Genomic DNA, 24304 nt, shown 5'->3' with positions numbered 1-24304 from the left:
CGTTGTGTTAGACTTTCTTGATTCTTTCACTGAATATAGTTTGTCTATAGTTTTAAGACATCAAAATACACTGCCTGATGGTTTTGATACTTCGGCAAGTACTTGTAAATTACCATTTTGTCCTACTCGTCCATATACTGTCGAAGTGAAAAATAGACCTATTGTACCTGATAACATTAGATACTGGCAGGTTTTTGGAGATGATGCTCAGATTCAAAACTTTTTGCAGTCTAAAGATGAATTTGAAGATACTAATATAGATGTAGAATTTGATATAGAAGATATTGTACATACTAGTGTAAATAAATTAGAATTACATGAAATAAATGAAGAAAAACAAGAAACATATATTTTACAATTGAAAGACAACATCCTGCCTAGAGGACTTGTTCCTTTAGAAGATCTATTTGATTTCAATGATGTAGCTAAGAAGCCCAAAATTGAACCCACTGGAGCTAGGGTTGAGGAACATAACATTGGGATTGAACTTCAACCCAAAATGATCAAACTGTCTAAATCCTTACCTCCAGTTGAAAAGTTGAACTACATTAAATTGTTCAAAGAATACATTGATGTTTTTGCCTGGAGTTATGAGCACCTAAAATCCTATGACACCAGTATCATACAACACAAAATCCCATTGAAAGAAGATCATAAACCCTTTAAACAAAAACTAAGGAGGATTAATCCAATGCTTATGCCTCTAGTTAAAAAAGAGGTAACGAGAATGTATGATGCAAAAATCACAGTACCTATGAGATATTCCAAATGGGTGTCCAATTTGGTTCCCACTCGAACAAACACTGGTGAAATCAGGCTCTACATCAATTTCCGAAATTTAAATAAAGCCTCTTTAGAGGAAAATTACCCTCTACCTAAGATGGACCACATCCTACAGAAGGTAGATGGGTCCAGCAGGATTTCTCTATTGGATGGATTTTTTGGTTATAACCAAGTCTTAGTACACCCAGACAATCAAGAAAAAACAACATTAACTACACCTTGGGGCACTTTCATGTATGTGAAAATGTCGTTCGGTCTAATGAACGCTGCAACAACATTTCAAAGAGGCATGGATTTCACTTTTGTTGATGAAATGGGTCATTTCATAGTTATATATATGGATGACATCACTACTTTTTCGAAAACAGATGAGGAACATTTAAATCACCTAAGAAGAGTTTTTGAAAAATGTCAAAGATTTGGAATTTCTCTCAACCTCAAGAAAACATTATTCAGTTTGCAAGAAGGAAAACTATTGGGACACATTATTTTGAAAGAATGGATCAAGATAGATCCTAGTAGAATAGAAGTTATACTGAAAATCAACCCCCCCAGGAATTTAAAAGAAGTTCAATATTTTATTGGATAGATAAATTTTTTAAGGAGATTCAATCTGAATTTAGCTAAACTTTTAAAGAATATTACCAATATGCTAAAAGGAATACTGAGGTGAAACAGGACATGGAAGCTATACAATCATTTAATAGTGTAAAGAAAGCTTTAACTCAGGCACTTGTGTTAATTAGTCTAGATTTTACTAAAGATTTTCTCATTTTTTCATTTGCTTCATAACACACCATTGCTGCAGTCCTCCTACAAAAGAATGATGAGGGCCATGAACAGCCCATTGCTTTTTTCAGCAAAGCTTTGAGAGATGCAGCCTTGAAGTATCACATTATGGAAAAACAAACCTTTGTCTTGGTAAAGGCCATAAAATACTTTAGAGTGTATATTCTCCATTCACACATCATTGCTTTTGTCCCAAGTGTAGTGGTTCAAGATACACTGACTCAAAATGATCCAAATGAGAAAAGGGGTAAGTGGATTGTTGTTATACTAGAATATGATATTGAAATCCAGCCCACTAAACTCATCAAAGGTCAAGGGTTAGAAAAATTAATGGCAGAATCTAACTTACATGCTTTAAATATCAATTTTCTGGCAATATTTAATGAACTAGATGAGTTGGTGACTCCAATGGTAGCAGAAGCTTTTGCTACCTCTCCCTAGTATGCAGACATTATTTATGTGCTACATAATTTACAAGATCCTCCTAGTTTAACTAAAACAAAGGCTAGATTTATTAAAATTAAAGTTGTTAAGTTTTGTATTTTGAATGAAAATCTGTTCTAGAAAGATGTTGGTGGTGTTTTACTAAATTGTTTATTGGAAAATGAAGCAGATAAAGTCATGCAAGAGTTCCATGAAGGAGACTGCGGTGGACACCTGTATTGGAAAACTATTGCAAATAAGATTTTAAGGGTAGGTTTTTACTGGCCCACCCTATTTTCTGATATCCAAAAGAAGGTTGCTTCATGCCACAAGTGCCAAATATTTGAAGGTAAAAAGAAGTTGTTGCCTTTACCCTTGAGGCCTATATCTGTTGAAACTCCTTTCCAACAATGGGGCCTTGACTTTATAGGAGAAATCCACCCTGCCTCATCTTCCCAACATAAGTGGATTCTAATAGCCACTGATTACTTTACCAAATGGATAGAATCCATACCTACCAGACAAGCTTCTGATGCAGTCATCATAAAGTTCCTAGAAAACAACATCCTTGCTAGATTTGGTTGCCCTAGGAAGATTATTACTGACAATGCTGCAGCTTTCAGGTAAAAAAGATGATAGATTTCTACAATAAATATCAGATAAAATTGGGGCATTCTACAGCCTATTACCCTCAGGGAAATGGACTGGCAAAATCCTCCAATAAAAGCTTGGTTAACATCATAAAAAAGTTGTTGCAGGACAATAAAAAATCATGGCATATCAAGCTAGTTAATGCATTGTGGGCAGATAGGCTTACTACCAAAAAGTCAATAGGCATGTCTCCATATCAGCTAGTGTATGGGATAGATGTTGTTTTTCCAACCTCGTTGGGAATTCCTGTTTTAAAAATGATGCAAGAATTGGAGGTGGAACCAAATGATTTATAAAGGAGAATAAACTAGACCATCCATTTGCATCAAACCAGAGAAGCAGTTCATAACAGAACTCAGGTGATCCAAGACAGCATCAAGAAAACATTTGACCAAAGGACAAAAGCTGATGATTTTTAGATTGGTAATCATGTTCTGAAATGGGATTCCAAAAGGGAAGAAAAAGGAAAGCATGGTAAGTTTGACAACTTATGGATGGGACCTTACATTATTGATTCTTACCGAGGTAACAGTGCCTTTTTTCTGAAGAACACATATAGGGCAGTAATACCTGGAGGACCTGTCAATAGCAGGATTCTCAAACATTATTTTTTTTAGGACTAACAAAATTCTTTATCACAATCATTGTTGAAACCATTTATTTTTGTATTTTCATGAGTGGGTAGCTTATATCTCAAAGTTGAAGCCCGCGGAGGAGGCCCTCAGCTTTGAGACCCTTTGCTAACATAAATACAGAAAACAAAAAAAATCTGATGCAGTAAATACTGAAAAGAAAGACTCAAGGCTACTGGTCTATTGTGTTCTTGACACTTCACCAGGAAGTGGCATCCCCATATGGAGCCATTGTTAGGGTCCTATGATTTATAGGATCAATAATCATTGAGTTTTTTCTTTCAGTATTTCAGATTGTAAATAATATAGCTTTCTACAAATGGTTTCCCAAAAAAGAGATAGAAAAGTGGAAATAAAAAATGAAAAGAGGGTATAAATACAAAAGCAAAAGAAAAAATAAAAGAAATGATAAATGAACCCCATAAAAAATAAATAAACCTGAAAGTGATGCTAGTTTAAGTGCCACTACTAGCCTTCTGGCTTTGTAAAAGAATAAATAGATGAAATTGTGTGCAGCTTATTCAAGATGCCACAATCCCTTTCTGCTTGAGACATACAGTTTAATCATACTCAAGTTGTTTTTAATTAATGTTAATTAGGTTACAGTGAATAACTTAACCAAACAGTTTAATCTTGGTTAAGATTAGATAGGTAGAAATAGGTGAATAAAATTAATCCAACTGTATAATCTAGATTACTATAGTTGAGTAGATTAATTTAGCCTCAAAATAAATATTTTTAAATCCCCCTAGAATAAAAAACTAATAAGGTTTGCATGAAGTTCTTTGTTATCCAAAGTTTGGACTTTGGGCTATTATTCATGCACCCGAAACATATGGCGAGGCCCTCGTGTGTTAACTCCCCATGCACTTCACCACCATCCGATCACTCAATGCCAACATCCGACGGCCCACGACATTTTTTGGAACCCCCCCCCCCTAAGCAACAAGGTTTAACAATGGGGGGGTGGTCCAAAAAGTGGTTTACCACTCCCCGATGTGGCACCATTAGGTGAGTTTGGACCCCCCCCCCCATAAACCCAATACCACCGCACCCCCCCTGAAAGTGGTTTTTCCTTCTCACCTATCGCGAATTCCCGCCAACGGTAGCCTCCACATCCTATCATAGTCACCACTCTCATCGCACCACCTCACCCATGTCCTTTCATTCCCACCAACGGTCCCGCTCCACTCTTTCCCCAATCCCCAGCTGCCATGTCTAAGACTGTTTCAACCTCCATTAATACCCTAATTGTTTACCCGCGCCATTACAGGGAGTTTAATGCTTAAATAGGCTGTTTATTTAATGGTTAAGACCAATTTCACTATTGATAAATACAGAATTTCACACTCTGATCACACTTTCTTTCTATCACTTTTTAAATAGAATTTCCTCCCCTTTCTGCAACATTCCTATAGCACATCATTCATTAATCGCCAGTGGTCTGCCACTCTTAATTTCAAAATTATTGGACGCACAGTGATTTCGTACTATTGCAGTCTTTTATCCTAATCCTACAAACCACCATGGCACCTAAAATTTCCCCTGTGATCAATCTGATGCTTAATCCCCCTATTGATCTAGACCATATTCCACTTACAGGTCGAGATTATATAATCACTAAAACTCAATACGAATTTGACTTGTTCAAATTGCGCTACTAGTTCCAAGACAATTTCCTTGATCAATCTGACGAAATACATCTCTGGCAATCCGGACTCCCTCTATTTGATATTCCCAAATGCTATCATTTTCCTGAATTTTCCTCAAATGCCAAGCCTCTTACCTTACAAGGAAGAGGGAAATTATCTCCCCAAATGGTGAAATTCTCTTCATCTCCATAGTTGAAGGCATTAATCAAATGTTGCATGTTCCCCACTATGATTCCATCTCCCCTTTCTCCATTGAAGCTCTCAAAGAAATCTACCAGAAGTTAACTTTTCCCCAGAGAGCAGCCATCTTTGAAATTTTCCTCCCTGAACACTCCCAACTCCTAAGAAAAATCCCCCATATCCCTCTTCTATGTTCCCTCATAGGAAAAGACAGATTATTTTTGTTGTCTTCCATTCTTGGTTACTACTCAGATGATTAGGTAGATGAGCCTATTCTAGGCTTTTCGTCCACCCTTTCTTCTGAAGAAGCACCATCAATCACCTTTGACTATGGTCAGTTCTTACGAGACTAGCAGCTTGATTTTTCATTATGTTCCTTTCAATGTTACAATACATATTTATACATGCCGAAGCCTCCAATACCATGGACCGAAAACCATCGCGTCCAAAACCATGGATCGAAAACCATCACGTCCAAAACCATGTGTGAAAATCATGCTTCATGTAGATCTCCTCTTCCAAATCCCTGTGAAGAAATGTTGTCTTCACATCCATCTGTTCTACCTCAAAATCAAAAGCAACAATAAGAGATAAAAGTAATCTAATAGAAGTTACCTTGGCAACAGGAGAAAAAATATCACCAAAATCAATTCCTGGCACCTGGGAATAACCTTTTGCTACCAACCGAACTTTTTACTTCTCCACCTTTAGTTCTGCATTTGTCTTCTTCTTGAACACCCATTTGCTGCCAATGGCTTTCCTTCCAGCTGGCAACTCCACCAGATTCCAAGCCTCATTTTTGTACAAAGATTCCATTTCATCAACCATGGCCTCTTTCCAGAGTTTTCCATCCTCTGAATATACTACTTCCTTCACAGTCCTAGGATCATCATCAGTAATAGATAAAGAAAAATTTGAACAGAAAGCAGATGGAGTATACCTTTCTGGCTGCCTTCTTTCTCGAACTGATCTTCTCACACCCGAAGTTTGTGGCTCTTCATCTTCTGATTCCTCCTCTGTTGTAGAGTCTAATTCTTCCTCCTTTAGCTCAAACCCTATCTTCTCAGGTTCCTTTGGTTGGACTTCATGTTTAATAACATCTTTCACCTCTCTGAACACCACATCTCGGATGTACACAACCTTCCTTGTTACTGGGTTCCAAAGCTTATAACCCTTTAAACCATCCTTATACCCAATAAAGATGCACTTTTCAGATTTACTATCCAACTTGGTTCTTTTCTCCTTTGGAACATGTACATATGCATCACATCCAAATACCCTCAAATGTGAAAGAGAGGGTTTCTTACTAGTCCATACATCTTATGGAGTCTTATCCTCTAACGTTGATGAAGGTGATCTGTTGACCAGGTAGCATGATGTCTCCACTACCTCTGCCCAAAATTCTTGTCCTAACCCAACACCACTGAGCATGCTTCTTGCCCTTTCCATCAATGTCTTGTTCATTCTTTCTACAACTCCATTTTACTGAGGTGTGTGTGGAGTAGTCTTCTGTCGTGCTATACCACACTTCTTACAGAATTCTTCAAATTCCTTACTGCAAAACTCTCCACCGTTATCTATCCTTGGCACCTTTATCTTCTTCTTTGTCTAGTTTTCCACCAGAGCCTTAAATTCTTCAAACTTGTCAGAGACTTCAGATTTATTCTTAAGGAAATATATCCATGTATTCCTTGAGAAGTCATCTATAAATGATACATAGTACACAGACTTACCCAGTGATGGAACCTTCACAAGTCCAAACACATCATTGTGCACAAGCTCTAATATCTGTTTTGCCCTCTTACCACCAGAGGGGAAACTCACCCGATTCTGCTTCCCATATACACAATTTTCACATAAATCAAAATCCAGAGAGCTATTACTCATTCCTTATACCATACCTTTACCATGAAGTATTCAAATTCCCTTCTCTCCAATATGTCCAAGCCTTTGATGCCACAGCATGGTCTTCTCTCCAGAGACCACTAGATTTTATGCTCCACTTTTAGGAACCACGGAACTGTTGCACCCATCAACAACAGTGCTACATTGTAGCTTGTACATAGTTCCAGTCTGAACTCCCCGCATCAATACCAGTGCTTCCCGAACCATTTTGTAGGTATCCTTCTCGAACATTGTTTTTACACCTGCATCATCCAGCTTGCTTACAGAAATCAGATTTCTGGCCAATGCAGGAATATGCAGAACACCCGAAAGTGTTCTAACCCTTCCACCTTGCAACTTCAACTTTACTTTTTCGCGACCAATGATTCTAGCCTTCCTGTCATCCCCCAAGAAGACATCACCACCATCATATTTCTCATACTCGCAGAACCACTCTTTATGGGGAGTGAAGTGAAAGGATGCACCTGAGTCAATCAAACATGCCTCATGATCTACATGTGTACTTTAAAAAGCCAAGTACACATCCCCACCTTCATCTGAGGTGGTTTTTTCCTTTGCAGAAGGAGCATCATCATATCCCTTTCCTTTATCATGAGCTTTAGATTTACATTCCCTTTTGTAGTTCCCTTCCTTTCCGCATTTCCAGCACACCACCTTTATAGGTTTTCCTGGAGATTTAGATATCCCTCTAGATTTAGATCTCCCACTCGATGACTTATTTTGTTTCTGTTCTGGGACCATCCTCATACAGACAAGGCATCACCATTTTAGCTCTCCATATTTTTTCATCTCATCTCCTCCGTCAGCAAGGATGAGACTATTTCAACAAACTACAAGGCAATTGCATTGCTACCTATTGCAATAACCAGTATATCCCACGAATCTGGTAGAGAACACAAAAAACTAATGCACTTATCTTCATCTAAAATTTTGATATCAACAGACGATAACTGACTTACCATAGTATTAAACGCATTCAGATGCTCTATCACCGAGTCTCCATCTTTCATCCTCTGGGTATACAACTTTTTCCGTAGGAACAATTTATTCACCAAAGACTTAGATTGGTACAAAGTCCTTAACTTGTCCCACAAAGCCTTCGTTGTAGCTTTCCCTGATACATTTAGCAATACTGAATCTGAGACACACAATTGTATTGTGCTCTTTTCCTTCTGATCCAACTTCTTCCATTCTTCATCGGACACTCTTGTTGGTTTAGTACCCGAATCTACCGTGATCCACTGAGCTTTATCCACCAACAGATCCTCCATCTTGAGTTTCCACAACTCAAAACTCTAACCATTAAATTTCTCGACCTCTATCTTTCCACTACTCGCCATCTTCTTTCACCACCAGAATCGATCTCGCAAATCTCCCACTAAATAGGGTCTACCACAGGCCCGAGCGAAACCCCTCAGCAACGAAGGTGTCCCCTTGAAGCCAAAACAGCTCTAATACCAAATGTAGGTTTTAACCATGTACAAAAGTTACCTACATATGAATTCTAAAACAAAGAAAATAAACAATGCGAGAGCATAACACATAAAATAGATATACACAAAGAATTTTCCTCTGGATCCCAAAACCAGGACCACCAGCTTGATTTTTCATTATGTTCCTTTCAATGTTACAATACATATTTAAACATGTCGAAGCATCCAATACCATGGACCGAAAACCATCACATCCAAAACCATGTGCGAAAATCATGCACAAAACCCCCTGTGACTCCCCCCGCTACGCAATCGGCGCAACGAAGGGGGGGGGTCCGCCCTCCTTCTAACCCCCCGGTTAACTACATGGGCTAGTCATGGAAAGAATATAACACAACCCAACATTCTTATCAAATGTAATTCATGAACAATTCCTTAAGCTTTTAACTAAAGGAATGTTTAGATATTCATCTATTCTTATGTACATTTTTATATTTTTCCAAGCATATAAGTTTCCATTCTCAGTGCAAAAACTGGACCAGCAAGGAGAGTCACAGCCAGTTGTTTTCTGGACTTCTTTAGTTAGAAAACAATCACAGGAGTACAACTTTTCAGATTTTATATATCAATTTGTATATCTAGCCATTCTGCATTGAGTGGCCAGCAGGTTTCAAGGATCGTTGAAGAAATACGGAAGGTTCTACAACTCAGTGAACGGGTTAAAACAAGGGATTGGTGTCTTTATGTTATAGACATTTTTGGGAACTACAACCCCAATCATGAAATTTCCATAAACCAAGGGCTCCTAAGTCCCTAAAAGTGTTGTTCTAACCCCTAAAGAAATAAGGTCAACTGATTACAGCTTCTCCCAGAAGTTCTCCATGAAAAACTGCTCAGAACTGGTCAAAACAGGATCATTTCAGCTGCTCCATAGGCAAAGTGCATTGCATCTCACCTAAACACACTGTGTGGGTGCATTTCATTTCAAAAATCCCTTCTATGGGGTGCGATGGGCGAGAAGTGATAAATGGCAGTGTCATTCCGCGAGGTGGAGAGGCATGGAAACTTCCAGAAACTTCTCCTGTGACACTTGCCTCTCTGAATTTGACCAAGGATGAGTAAGAGATCATCAATCTCCAAGTGGAAACAAGAACTATCAGAGGGAAGACACTAATCAAATCACAAGCTGACTCATCTCCCTTATAGATATCTATATATGGATCCCTCATCCCAGAGATCCGGAGGCTGGAATTTTGCATATTGTAAGGAATTGTTGTTGGTTTCTTGAGAGAATATCAGATTGTTGGGTGATCTAAGCTTTGTATGAGGTGAAGAGGGGCTTCCATGCTGAGAGGATGATGCTGGGTCAGAACAACTAGTTGTAACTCCCCTTGGCTCTTTCTTGTTTATCAATAAAAGTTATTCAAGTTTTCCTCCATACTTTTGTGTTATTCATGTTTGCTGCATTTGTATGGTCAATTTACATCTGATCCTAGATTGTTTATGATTATATATCCATGTTCTTGTATAGTGCTATGCTACTGTGATCTTACAGGTACTTGGTGAAGCTAGGCATGCAAGGGAACAAGTAGCGAAAGACTATCAAGAGAGAGAGGAATTGAACTAGGAGATTAGCGCAAGACAGAGGTTGGTCTTCTTTGTTCTTCTCTCATCTATACTTCATAAAGGAAAAACAAAAGTAGCTTTACTTTGTTTGTTTCTAAGGTAGCTATCACACTTTAGTGGGATAAGCAGTTCTGTGTAGGCACTTTTCCCTGTAACAAAATGGCGACTCCGCTGGGGACGAATTAGTTTGTTTGTTTATCTTCCTTGTTGTCTATTTTATAAACTTACAAACAGAGCCTGAAGTCGAGCCAGGTATCTTTCGAACTGCATTTGCTATGCAAATGCAAAGTAGATAAATGTCGCTTCAGTCAATCTCCGGGATTTGTTTATAAATTAAACAACTGATTTACAAACTATCTGATTGCCCTTGTGATAGCTCTTAGATCCTCTTTAGATCTACCCCTGATTGTTGCATTATTGATTACCATTTGCTCGGCCAAAACCCATGAACTGAACTGCAAATTGTGACCTGGAACCCAAGCCAAGTCTCGTCTCTGGCCCAACACAGGTACTGTTCTGTGAATCTGAAATTCAGCGCACTTCCCGAGTGTAGTAGGTGCGCTTCATTTCAAATTCCCTATGTTACAGGTGCACTGATCAGACTAGACATTGTCCAGTTTTGGTACCTGTGATTCATTCTTTCCAGTTCTATTCATGAATTTTGCTGCCTGTGATCAGTATATCTTTGTTTGAAACCCATTTTCCTTGTTGTTATTCCGCCTCCTTTGTACGAAAGAACTGTAAATGTTTTTGTGTATTTGTTGAGTCATTTTCAGTTCTCCTTTGCAAAAATAACGTAATCGTACTGTCGTCCTTTGGTTTGAAAGCGTCGCAAGTGTCGTTTTCAGTCATAGGAAAGAGTTTGCTTGCTGTAGATAGTCGATTATCCTGTTACTATTGTATTTGGTCTGAATTTGTAATTTTTCTAGTGTTGAAAGAAAGTATCATTTCTAAATCATAAAATGTTGTGATTGCCTCCATTTTTTATTTCTAAAAGAAACTTGTTGATAATTGTCGCTTGAAAAGTAATTCAGATTTGTGCATTAGCTTTCTTTTCTCCATTCACATACTAAGAAAGCCGAAAACAAATACATGCATGTGCATTTGCATTTAGACTATTTGATTGGTTTGATTTAGGAAAGTGCATTTAGAGTGTGCTCTTTGCTCTTTGTGAAAGAATATTGTCTCTCTTTCCTTAGTAGGTAGGATTTTCATTGCACAAAGAAGATAAAAGACTGTTTATCATCTTAGATTGCATTTTAGGAATTACACATCTACATCTCGCGGTGAACCTGAAAGGCAAGCTTCATAAACAAGATCAACTATAAAATAAATTCAATGAATCTAACAACGCTTTGGAACCTAACGCACAACATTTAGAAGTCTAGGCTAGAGACGTATTCCGGCGTCGTAAAGCTCGGTAACTGCTGTTCTCACTGATGGTTGGGTGATTCCTCCACTTTGAGACGATAAGTGCCAGTATGGACTTGTGCTCCCACGTACCGTCGAGTATATTTTGGGAGACCACAATAGGCTTAATCCTTTATCCGTAGGAAGCCGTGTCTGTCGCCCTATCGATCGCAATGCACTGAACACAGCATTCAGGAAGATTGACTGCCGTATCGTAAAAAGTATTCTGCAGTTTTACGATTGGTTTGGTAATCCCTCTACCTAGATTTCCAGAGCAATCCCTTTCGTTCCTTTTCAGACTCCTTAACGGAAAAGGTCCATCTGAGCACTTGTCACTTCAGGCTCATTAAAAATCGAAGGCAACTAGAGTCATCTTTTGTTTTTTCTCGACTCTTAAAAATTGAAAAAACAAGTTGTGTCAAAGCGTCTAAAATTCATCTAACTCGGAAACATACTTCCCCTTTATTTTTAGTTGATTGAGTAATCTGCAATTGTGGAAGAAAGTCAATTGAAACCCCGTCATTCGCGGAGGCTTACGAGTCAACCGTCTTTGTCTCCGGAATTGAAGCTAGTACGGACAAAGCGAACTCATTTAACCGGTTCCAAATCTCCTGTTAAAGTTAGAACAAGTGTTCCAACAACATCAGAGATTCCGGTTACTCCAAACATTTATGGTATCCCTGCCTTTACAGAAGAAGTTCAGCGGCCACAGAAGGATAGTGGTACTGATCCTAGTCTGAGGGTAAATACTTGTATCACTGAACCCGTTCCATCTACAACCGTTTTGGAGAGTGTTTCCCCCCAAACATCTGTCGCTGCAGATTCCATACCTTCTTCAGCACCAGAAATATTCTACGGACCTGACGGTCTACCCCTTCCACGTGGTCTGATTGCTATAGAAGAGATTGTGGAAGATCCTCCATCTAGTACTCCATCGCAATTTGGAGTCGGGATCACTCTGTATCCTTCTTCATCAGAAGTTAGTCTACCACCAGCGGAAGCTCCTGTAGAAACGCTAGGTAATCTTTTGGATAGACTAGAAATGTTTGAACAACCATCAACATCTAGGACTATATCATCTGACGCAGCGACGGCAGAACTCCCTGCTATCACTCCAACAATGTTCGCCGGTATACCATCTGTCCCAACTAGCTCTCAATCGCTAGAAGGAGCCCACTCAGGGGCCATTTCGACGGTATGGTCTGTTCCTGTTTGTTCATCTGGAATAATATCCAGAAACTCTTACGTTGAGTCTCAACAAATTGATCCATTTGGAGGTCAATTTGGGTAGTTCGGCCCTCAAGGGCAAACTAGTCCCTTAAGTACCGGAGTACCACCGTATGGGGGGCAGTATGCCCTTTCACTATCCCCTCCAGGAGGATAGCCATACAAGAGTTCACAACAAAATTCGGGTTATGTTGGAATTACTTCAAGCGGTTGGGTACCGATACTACCTCAACAACCAAGAGTTGTATATTCGATGCAACAATGCTTACCTATGTCAAATATACCAACTACGCTAGCTATTGTGACAGTGTCGCAAGTTAAAGCGATGCCTGTTGTATGCCAACCTCAGGTTTCTCAGGTTGTGATGCAACAGCCCCTTGACCCTGCAACTCAACCACAATCGCCGACTGGTGGAATGACACAGGTTCAAATGGGTACAATTACCCCTCATCTTGGTCAAACAGTTAGTATCGGGCAACAGCACATGGCTTCACAACCATGGCTAGTGCAATACCAACAACCGCAGTTCCAACAAGTATACCAAGGTTCTGAACAACAAATCTTTGCGAATAGTGGGCAGCTGTATATTCAAAACAGTCAAAATCAACCATTTTACAATGGTCATGCCCACCAACCTTACCAAAGTTACCAGCACCAAATGCATTATGCTGGTATGCAAAGACCAACTACTCAGGCAATCCCATCTTATCCTAGGTATTCTTCACCTAACCTGAATCAATAGTTACCCTTCGTGGCAAGTTTAGAGTTACCTGATTCGAGTGGCCAGCGATTCCACATAAACTTCCATCAGATATTCCTAAATTTAATGGAAATCCGGGTGAAGATCCGTCGAATCATGTGATGACCTTTCATCTATGGTGTTCATCAAACACCCTAAACGATGATTCAATTAGGCTTCGCCTTTTTCAGAGGATGTTAACTGGTACGGCAGCAAAATGGTATATCGAATTGCCTAGAGCTTCATTCGACAACTTCAGTACCCTAGCCACAACCTTTTTAACCCATTTTCAGTTACCGATAAGGTACGAAACGGGAACGGAACTTCTTACCAACTTCAAACAAACGACGGCCACTCACATATCTGATCATATACATGAGTGGTGACGTCGTCGTAGAATGGTGAAAACGTATGTTCTCGATCAGCTCTTAGCTGAATGGTTTATTAAGTCATTACTGCCTTCCATCACGGAAGATGTGGCAAAAGGGGGGTCATCACCAAAGAGTAGGTTATCGGTCGTGCGCAATATTTGGACTTGATTTACACTCAGTACGGCACGCTCTACGATAAAATACCTGACGCTCCTAGACCGGAATTCTCAGTTCCTCCTCCTCCTAAATCAAACAATGACTCTCATGTCGGCAATTGCGTGATTGGTGCAACAGACACGAAATCGACAAAGGCTACATCTAAAAAGGCTCGTAAGATTTCAGGTCAAAATGCAAATGAGGAACTTCTTGCCTCAGAAGTAAATGTCGTATCGACAGATAAGGGCAAAGAAACCAAGCAACCAGGGGGCAAGAAGAAAGGGAAAGGGAAGAAGAAGAAACAGGAAGAATCATCACCTGAAAAATCTTCTGCAAACCCTCCTAGAAATAGGAAACCAAAAAATCCATGCTTTATATGCGATGAGGATCATCGGACCGCAGATTGTCCACACAGAGCTGAGATTAAAAAATTCTTCAAGAATACAAAGACCTCAGCAGTATTAACTGATCCGTTTCCAAATCCAGGAACAAATCTGGTTGACAGTGGAAATGCTTCCCCATCTCAAGTGCTAATGTTGTCGATTTCCAAACAGAAAAATGATGCTTTAATATCGACAAGAAACAAAGATTATGGGAATCCACAGCTGTTGAACAACAAGGATAAAGATCAACCTAGTAGTTCGACAACGACTTCGATAGAAGTTGCACCACCCATCATTCCTGAGTTGACAATAAAACCGCCAAAGGGAGTAGTACACAAGTCAACGTTTAATCCTCGCGCTAGAGCGGCACAGCATTATAATATAGTGGAAGATTTGGCCCAATCGCCATCCGCTATGTCGACTCTTGAGGTACTACAAAATTTCCCATCCTAAAAGCAGGCTTTATTATCAGCCATTGGTGGGATAGACCCAAAGGATTCCAATCTTGTATCCTTCGAACATAAAGGATATGATCCTCAGTTACCAGCTCAACTAGCTTTCCTCGTTCAAGTGAAAACCCTCAACAAAACTGTTCATCGAACAATTATTGATGAGGGGGCATCTACATGTATTATGTCGATGAGTTGCTGGAAAACTTTAGGATCTCCAACCTTGTTGCGATCTTCGACAGCATTAAAAGCATTTGACAGATGAACATATACCCCATATGGTATCCTAAGTAACTTGAAGGTTGAACTAGGAGGAAAAATAGTAGAAATAGATGTTGAGGTAATCGACGGAAATCTCGATTACAACATCCTACTAGGAAGACCATGGATATATGCTATGGTTGTTGTTGTGTCGACCTATTTTATGAAGATTGCATTTCCCTTTCAAGGAGGGATTACAATCGTTGATCAACAAAACTTCCTCCCAAATGGTTCTCAAGTTACGGGAAGCATTCCAATGATCCATGGAAGCCCCCATTCGCTTCAAAATATCGGAGTAGGCCTACTAAAAGATCCTATATTAATGGGAACTTTCGCCCTTCCACCTCCAATCAATTTGGCGGAAGTAGCATCGGTAGGGACTTGCAATATGATATCTTCTAAAAAGATCTCAGAAAACGATATCAACATGGATCATGCGCAGGTTTTGCCTCCAAGCCCAACAGAAATATTGTAGCAATCAATGTTCCTAGCATGGGAGGCAAACCCAAATCAACGCTCATCAAGCGTTTGGATAGATAGGTCTAAGGAATATGATACCCCTTCTGATCCTTGGTCGTGAGTGCATGTCACCGACGAAGGAATTATTCAATCAATGGTAGTTGAAGGGGCACCATGTGATGAATACCACCATCGTTCCCTTCTTCCGGATTGTGAAGAAAATACTCCTGATGACCTTTATCATCCTCAGTTTTTGATTTCCTATCAAATACTATAAACACGGTGGATTCCAAGCGAAACTTGTCCAACATTGAAGAGACTATCGCCATAAATATCTCGACCAAAACAGGTGTTGTAGAGAATATTTATGTTGGCAAATGTTGTTCTCCTTCAGAACTGGAAATATATAACGCTCTTTTTCGAAAATTTAGAGATGTCTTTGCTTGGTCATATAGTGAAATGCCAGGCATTGACTCAAGTATCGTTGAACATGAAATCAAGATGTATCTAGATGTCAAACCAGTACGACAACGGCTACGGCAGGTGCACCCCAAGAAAGCCGTTGCCATTAAGGTAGAAGTTGAAAAACTTCTCCATGCTGGTTTCATTTACCCAGTTCCTCTAACCGATTGGGTATCGAATATTGTCCCTGTTATGAAAAAACAAGGAACAATTAGAGTGTGCGTCGATTATAGGGATGTAAATCAAGCTTGTCCAAAAGACAACTACCCTACACCCTTCATCGACCAGATAATTGATGAATGCGCCGGATGTGAAATCTTTTCATTCATGGATGGATTCTCCGGGTATAATCAAATAAATATCCGCCCACGGGACCAGTCAAAGACTGCATTTATTTGTCCGTGGGGCACATTCGCATATCGAAAATTACCCTTTGGATTAAAGAACGCAGGGGCAACATTTCAGAGGGCAATGAATTATGCCTTCCATGACATCAAAAACATCGTTCAACCATACCTCGACGACCTTTTGGCTCATTCGTGAAAGCGGACTGATCATCCGCAGCATTTAAGAGCGATATTTCTACGTTGCCAACACTACAAGATACGACTCAATCCACACAAATGTGTATTTTGTGTCAGTTCTGGTCATTTACTTGGCTTTGTAGTCTCGAAAGATTGGATTCATCTCGACCCATGTAAGGTTCAGGCAATCGTAAATTTGCCTCCACCTTCAAATTTGCTTCAGATTCAGAAACTCTAAGGGAAAGCAAACTTTCTGAGGAGGTTCATTCCAAATTACGCCGAAATTGCTAAAGGTTATACGCGTCTTTTGAAAAAAGAAGTACCCTTTGTCTGGGATTAGGTTGCGCAAGCTTCCTTTGATGCTTTAAAAGAATCCTAATGAAAGCATCATTAATGTACGCTCCTTATTATCAAAAAGACTTTAACCTGTATCTAGCTGCAGCGGATACAACCATCACAATGGTTTTAGTTCAAGAAGATAACGGAATTTAACATCCTATATATTATTTAAGTAAGAACTTAAATGATACAAAAAGCATATATTCTCATGTTGAAAAGCTAGCGCTCGCAGCTATTCAAGCGATACAGAGATTTCGACACTATGTCCTCTTTCGAAAAACTACCATTCTGTCAGATTGCAACCCCATGACTTATATATTGTCGCGACAGTTGCTGGGGGGAAAATATTCAAAATGGATAGCAATTCTACAAGAGTTTGATCTGGAATTTGTAAAATCCAAGTCAAAGAAAGCTCTGGTTTTCGCAGAATTATTATGCGATCTCCCATTGTCGTCCAACGATGAAACATCCGAAGAAACAATTGTGGACGAAAATTTGTTTCTGATATCTTCAAGCAATCTATGGTATGGGGATATAATCATTTATCTCCAAACCCAAAATATAGGCCAAATACCTCTCGCTCCGAACAAAAACATATTTGATACCAAGCAAAAGACTACATGATCGTCGGTGATACACTTTACCGTCGTGGTATCGATACGGTTCTAAGAAGGTGCCTCACCCATGAGAAGGCCGAAAAAGTCCTGAATGATTTCCATTCAGGCGCGTGTGGGGGGCATCAATCCGGTTATGCTACAGCGCAAAAAATTCTACAAGCAGGATACTTCTGGCCAACAATGTTCAAATATTGCATAAACGCAGTCAGAAGTTGCCATGCTTGTCAAATTTTCGATAGCAAAACCAGAAGACCACCCGCACCTTTGCAGCCAATAGTTGTTGTCAGACCATTCGCAAAATGGGGCATCGATTTCATGACATGTAACCCCACCTTGACCGGGGGGCATGGGTATATTATAGTCGCAGTCGACTATTTTACCAAATGGGCCGAGGCGATGCCTACATTAGATAATACTGGTGAAATAGCTGCCCTCTTCTTTTTCAATCATGTAGTCGCCAGATTCGGCATCCCACAAGCTATAGTCACAGATCATGGATCACATTTTCGCAATCACATGATGGTCGAATTAGCTGCCAAACTAGGGTTGTCTCATGACAGCTCTACTCCATATTACCCGCAAGCCAACGGACAAGTTGAAGCAATCAACAAAGTCCTGAAGCACATGCTGCAAAGGATGATTGGAGTTCACAAAAGAAGTTGGCACCTAATCCTGTACTCAGCCTTGTGGGCTTACCGAACATCGGTAAGGAATGCGACCGGGTTTACACCTTTCCAACTGGTATATGGCCTGGAAGCAGTCTTACCAATCCAATGTGAAATCTCGTCCCTCAAACTCACAATTGACCTTCTCCCTGGAGCTTCAGAAGAGGAGGCTCGTTTCTTGGAACTAATCCAATTGGATGAAACCCGTCGTGATGCCACTTTGGCTAACGAAGCCCATAAGAAACGAGTCAAGGCGCAATTCGACAAGAATGTCAAACCCCGTGTCTTCTCAGAAGGAGACTTGGTCTTGCTTTACGACCAAGAATCCGATAAATTGGGGGCAGGTAAATTCAAGTCTTTATGGATGGGCCCCTATATTGTTAAGCGAGTGTTAGCAAAAGGAGCCTACGAGTTAATGGATTATGACATAATTCCACTGGCACAACCTCGTAACGGGTTGTACCTCAAGCGTTACTATGTGTAATTCAGTATAGTAACCTGTATGCTTTTGTTATGTTTTTGTTTTCGCTAAAGTGTTTGTTTTGGTCAAGTAATCCACTTTTTACATTTATTGCAGATGTCAAACCTATTGGGTCATGTGTTGGATATGCCGACGGAGAGAGTCGTAGTTCGCAGAACCTATCTTCCGCGGCCTGGGCCATTTTTTATCCAAGCAGCAAGTTAGTAAGTTTCGGAGGGGTATGTATTGGTTGATCAACGAATAACATCGTTGAATATAGCGCATTGATAGAACTTCTCTCTGATGCCATCACACATGGTATACGCCGACTTATTGTTAGGCTAGACTCACAACTCGTCATACTACAACTCACTGGTATCTACTCTGTCCGAAATCCAGCTATTTATCGCATGTTCCTAAGGGTTAAGATTTTGGAAAGACAATTTGATTTTGTTCAATATCAACACATTTCCATAACCTTAAACACATTAACTGACTCATTGGCCAATTATGTGTTAGATAGACATTTGCAGCATTTATAAAAAGAAGCATACCATCAATATTTGCATTTGTATCATGTAACTTAACCGAAATAAAACTTCGAAAATCAAAAATATATATATAATTGTTTATGGTTTACACATAATGTCCTGTAACCAAGACAAAATCGGTCAAATGACCCAAAACTCAAAACGCTAGGGGGCACCCTAGTCTAATGATGCTCGTGATAGCAAGTCATGGCTTGTGCGATCATGCGTAAGAGACGAGTCCATCGTCTTAGCACACCAGTAGTATGCTGCTGCAACCTCAAGGGCAGCTCGTCAGTCCTCACATCTGGAATACCAAGAGTGAGGCCCTCAACCTATTCTTGTAATGCTGTGACAGTCTCGGCCACATCGAGGTCGCGAAGGATAGCCCTTCCAACAGCCTCTCCTGCTGGGGCGGCAGTTGGCACTCTCAGGCATACTATTGGCCGAACGGGACCAACATCTGCATGAACACATGAGTTTGATTAAGTCTTGATAGAATAAAGCACAAGGACATTATAAAAGAAAAACGATAAACAGGAATATGGTCAAAGAATTTACCAATGGCACCCCACTGTTCGCCAGCCGGCAGTACTAAATCTGGGTCACCCCGGAAGTCCATACTAGCATATGGGTACTCGGAATAAACCATCTCCTGACGGTCAAACCACCCAAAGAAGGTATCAGAAAAGGAAATCTGAGACTGACCAACATGCCTAGACATATGGTCGACCCATCTCTGCATACGTGGTTCAGTCGGTGAAGGTAAATCGAGTGCAATATACTGCGGCTGCATCAATGGTATCTTTTCCAAGGAAAAGGCAGTCAAGATAGAACCATAACCAAATTTATTCAACCTCCCACTCTTCACCTTGGTCAACTGTTCTTTCATCACAAGAAGTACTGCGTCGCACCAGTTGAACACCTTCGGTTGGAGACATTCCAAGGCATACTGCATATAAGATCGGTTGGCTACATGAAGAGTCGCACCACCAGCCATCTTACCAAAGGTAAACAGAATAGTCCTGAGAGACCTGTCAGTGACATCACGGATGATGATCTTGCCATCCTTACTCGGCTGAGATCCCTCTCTGCAATACCGGCGAACATAATCTCTCACAGATTCACCTCCTCGGGCCGAACCTGATAAAGAGATGGGGGCACCCCGCCTCGACAAGCCAATCAAGAAATAGATGTCCACTACAGTCAAGGGGATGGATTTGCCCCTAATCTGGAACACCTGGTTGGTAGGATCCCAAGCATCGAGTAGTTTTAGCGCATAGTTCAAGCTCGTTAAAAAATAAACATAAGCCATGAGCAAATGTTTCCCCCCGCGTTTAAGCTCATTAAAAATGAACTATTTCCCGGTAAATAACCATCGTGAATGTAGTACTTCAGCCTTTAAAATCCTTGGTCGTGTTCTCATCATCACCTCCACTCTGTATTGGCCGATCATTCACCTCCATTTGATTGTTTACCCCTTTTGAGGAACAGCTACGAAGAGTGATCTCACTAGCCATCCTTGTAACATTGTCGTGATTGGAACATTCCAAACCTTACCTGGAATCAGCTGCTACCCAATTTTATCACCCGTTCCTCAAAAGATGAGTCTCCTTTAAGCTCTTTTCAACTAACTCGTAAAATATGAAAAGATTGCCAAGCCATTGGCCTCTCCAGCTCGTTAAAGGGACCGGAAGTGCTATCCCTCCTCTAAATTTTAATCTTTTTGAACCTGAGGGATTATTACACAAAAAGATCGAGCGCTTGTTTTGTTCGGCTCGTTAAAAGTATCGAAAATTCATCCCTTTTGTATTGTTTTATACTTTTTCGGACTTAAGGGATTAGATGACGAAAAAGGAATTTTGGAGTTTCCTTTACGTTCCTTTTCAAACTCTCTAAAATTGAAAAGGACCGAGTTATCTTTGTCGTTAAACTCGCTAAAACTTAATAGCGACAAACTTGTCCATAGCAGACAAGAACAAGTTTCACTACCGCTAGGCTCGTTAAAACATAGCGATGGGTTTGCCCGAAGGGCAAATTATAGAACAAGCATATGTTATCCTCCTCAAGCTTGACAAAAATAAAGAGGTACTGGTCAGCAATGACTGGGGAAAATTGGGAAGAAAACTTGAAGAAACTTTGTTGGTAGCAAGTCGCTCTTGAACATGACACTTTCACTCCACATCCAAGTCGGGTTGGGTTGTTTCATTCACCGGTCACATCGCCATGGTCCCATCACACCATCCACATTTGGGGTAATGCTACCAATCCATCATGTCAGTGTCGCCGATATGTTCAAGAGAAGTCATTCAGAGAATTCACCTGCATCTCACCCGCTACAATACATTCATACTCCATTCTTTCATGACCGCCACCCTGAACCGTATGTCATCAGATCATTTTCACCTCCATTAAAATCATTTGCTCCATTCCATGTCATTGATGTGGGATTCATTAAGGCCCTCCTGTGACGGATCGCTTCTTGTCGACATCAGCTCATTATCCAAGAAGTCGATCTAGGAACACCATGTTCAGTACTTTGAAGCTTGCATGCCTCAATGGCAAGTTTCTCACTTCCGGCGACAGGTTTACATCAATGGCCTTCGACCGAAAGATTTTGCGTGGTGTTCGACGCCAAGTCCTTTATTCACACCACGTGAATTGTACTGCAGTACCTTGAGGGTCATTATCATTATCGGTGATTCCTCTCGCGCCTGTTAACAGCTTACATCATTGGCTGGTAATCAGGCGATGTCTTTCCATGTTCGACTCCAGAACACCTATCACATGGATAGACTTGTACTTCAAGTGAAGATCGGACGAGATTGAAGACCCCGGATCTAGTTTCATCCATCCGGGTTGTGATATATATTCAGGGAAATAAAGACATCAAATGTACATCATTGCTGCACAGATAATCATCCAATCAAAGGGATGATGGCTCTACCAGAATCATCAGTCTACACTCAGACGATTGTCTGTCCTATGTACATGAAAATGAATTTATAAAGCTGAGCATGGGAATGCCCGCCTTAGCTAGATCATGAAAATATTATGAAGATAATGTATTGTATTGTATCTTATTACAGGTCTCCTCCCAGCTTGAAAGAACTTCGGATCCTCATAATAAAGCATTTCACCCGACATCAAAAGATTAACGACCTCATGCTTTAGGGGGAAACTGTTATAGACATTTTTGGGCACTACAACCCCAAGCATGAAATGTCCATAATCCAAGGGCTCCTAAGTCCCTAAAAGAGTTGTTCTAACCCCTAAAGGAACAAGGTCAACTGATTACAGCTTCTCCCAGAAGTTCTCCATGAAAAACTACTCAGAACTGGTCAAAACAGGATCATTTCAGCTGCTCCATAGGCAAAGTGCATTGCATCTCACCTAAACACACTGTGTGGGTGCGTTGCATTTCAAAAAGCCCTTATATGGGGTGCGATGGGCGAGAAGTGACAAATGGCAGTGTCATTTCGCGAGGTGGAGAGGCATGGAAACTTCCAGAAACTTCTCCTGTGACACTTGCCTCTCTGAATCCGACCAAGGATGAGTAAGAGATCATCAATATCCAAGTGGAAGAAAGAACTATCAGAGGCAAGACACTAATCAAATCACAAGTTGACTCATCTCCCTTATAGATATCTATATATGGATCCCTCATCCTAGAGATCCGGAGGCTGGAATTTTGCATATTGTAAGGAATTTTTGTTGGTTTCTTGAGACAACATCATATTGTTGGGTGATATAAGCTTTGTATGAGGTGAAGAGGGGCTTCCTTGCTGATAGGATGATGCTGGGTCAGAACAACTGGTTGTAACTCCCCTTGGCTCTTTCTTGTTTATCAATAAAAGCTATTCAAGTTTTCCTCCATACTTTTGTGTCATTCATGTTTGATGCATTTGTATGGTCAATTTACATCTGATCCTAGATTGTTTGTGATTATAGATCCATGTTCTTGTATAGTGCTATGCTACTGTGATCTTACAGGTACTTGGTGAAGCTCGGCGTGCAAGGGAACAAGTAGCGAAAGACTATCAAGAGAGAGAGGAATCGAACTAGGAGATTAGCACAAGACAGAGGTTGGTCTTCTTTGTTCTTCTCTCATCTATACTTCATAAAGGAAAAATGAAAGTAGCTTTACTTTGTTTTTTCTAAGGTAGCTATCACACCTTAGTGGGATAAGCAGTTCTGTGTAGACACTTTTCCTTGTAACACTTTACCAATCATTCAAAGAGATTAGAGTGTATGGTTCAAAGCTTCCACCATACAAACTGTTCAAATATGTGCCCATGAGGATATTTGCCTTGGAATACAGATAATTCATTCTGATAATATTCATTTTGTGGCAGTCAAAAATAAATCCCAGTTCAAGATCAAGACACAAATTGGACCTTTTATTTGCAATAGTAGAGCAGTAGGAGAGGAAGTAGACCTCCTGCTGAAACAAATGAACTTCCCTCTCAGTTTCACTTGGTATTATGACCCCTTTGGGGTAATTTCCAAGTTGAGAGTAGAATAAAAAACTACACCATATGTGCACACATAGAGGCTTGAAATTGAAAAGTATATGAACCAGCACACTTGGGTGGAAAATACGTTGCAAGAGGCCAAGGAGCAGGTACTTTCAAGGATAGCTTCAGAGACACCAATACCCAAAGAGAAAATAGATAAGAGATAAAGGGAGGATGATTCTCCAGTCACTGAAGTATCAGCCAAGGAATTTAAAATATACACTAAGAAGATTAAATCGGGTTCCGGTTCTAAAATAGAATTTCCATCACTGGAGGATACACAAGGCACTATTGTGCTTTCAGGCTTGAAGACTTTCAAGATGGACAGTGGAACTATAGAATCTCCATCATCTTCCTCAGTTACAAAGGATATTCCAGCCACTATCCCTCAAACACCTGAAACTTCTACAGAGCAGAGACAGTTGGACATTTTTCAGAGATACAAGGAAATCAAGCAAAGGAATGAGGCCATTCATGACAACATATCAGCTCAGTTCAGAAAAAAGTCATCTTCCATTTAGCACAGGCTCATTTTATAATATGATACAGAGAAGGGAAGAATGCACATGGCATTCTTGCAAGCCCAGGTCCCTCAACCAAAGTTAGAAGCAGACTTCAAACATGCCACTTTTAAATTTAAGTCAAAGGATGTTCATCCTTTGGA

The sequence above is a fragment of the Pinus tabuliformis genome, chromosome 2_1, assembly GCF_031772625.1.
Source record: "Pinus tabuliformis cultivar Carrire ecotype Pingquan chromosome 2_1, CPIR1, whole genome shotgun sequence".
NCBI lineage: Eukaryota > Viridiplantae > Streptophyta > Pinopsida > Pinales > Pinaceae > Pinus > Pinus tabuliformis.
This window is presented reverse-complemented; position numbering follows the sequence as displayed.